Raw genomic sequence first — 1,351 nt, 5'->3', positions numbered from 1 at the left:
TTTTTTTTTTTTTTTTTTTTTGGCACATATGTGCATGTATTTCTACTGGTTATTCCAAAGAGTGGAGTTGTTTTAGGAGATAATGCCAAACAGTGAGTAGTGTTAACTGACATTCTCAGCAACAGTGACCCACCAGCAATGCTCCACAGCTGCTATTTCAGCTAAAACTTTCCATTGTCAGTCTTTTTCATTTTAATTAGTATGGAAAATGCACACTGACATTTCAGTTATTTCAATTTCTATCTTCCTTTTGAGCATCTTTTCCCTATGTTTATTGGTCACTTAAATACTCTCATTTTGAAGTGACCATTTAGGTCTCCAAATCATTTGTAGGTAAGGGAGGTTGTGTGTTTTCTAGAAACTTTAAGGTCTCTATCCCAGATGAAATAAATTTTGTTACTGGTGTAAAGTAGGGGTCAAAAAATGTCTATCCCCCATATGGATATTCAGTAGACCCAGCAAAGTCAATGAAAAGGTTGATCATTCCTACTTTCTTACAGGAATCTCTGTCATAAATCAAGTCTCCGTGTATGTGTGTGAGTGTGTGTGTGTGTGTGTGTGTGTGTTTCTGAATGTGTTCTATTCCATTAGTATAGTATATTTTTCAATGCCATATTGTTTTAATTACTGTAGCTTTAACATAACTCTGATATCTAACAGAACAAGTTCTTGCAACTTGCCTTTGCTACTCCTGCCTTTTTCTTTTCCATATACACTAGGAATTAGCTTACCAATTTCCATAACACAATTTGTTGGATAATTTGTTTGGGATTGTATTGAATCTATATATCAATTTGGGGGGAATTGCTATTTTTATAATTTTTAGTCTTCCAATCAATGAACATGGTATCACCTCTATTTATTTAGAAACTCTTTATTTTCTCTCAATATTGTTTTATAGTTTCCTGTGCAGACATCACATACATCGTCCATTGATCTGTCCCAAATAACTCCTTATTTTTGCAAATTAAAATGGTTTCTCCTGATACATTTCTTCTTCTTTTAGAGGTAACTAGACAATAATATATTGTAATTTATACAAAAATTTTTATCTGTAAACTTGTTACACATTAATTTATCTGAAAGCCTTTTAGATTTTTATGATTATGACTATATTATCTTTGATAGTATAAATTTTAGTTATTTTATTTAATTCTTATATCTTTTGTTTCTTTTAAAATCTCTTTGCCTTGAAAATGACCTCTAGTGCAAATTTCAATAGCATTGATAGTAGAAAACACCCTTAAATCATTCTCAATCTTAAATTCCCTTCAACATTTCCTTACTAAATATGATGTTTGCTACAAGTTTATTCATAGTTATATTTTCTCAAATTTTTTTTTTTTTTTTT

This window comes from Rhinopithecus bieti, unplaced genomic scaffold (assembly GCF_001698545.2).
Source record: "Rhinopithecus bieti isolate Rb0 unplaced genomic scaffold, ASM169854v2 scaffold_30775, whole genome shotgun sequence".
Classification (NCBI taxonomy): Eukaryota; Metazoa; Chordata; class Mammalia; order Primates; family Cercopithecidae; genus Rhinopithecus; species Rhinopithecus bieti.
This window is presented reverse-complemented; position numbering follows the sequence as displayed.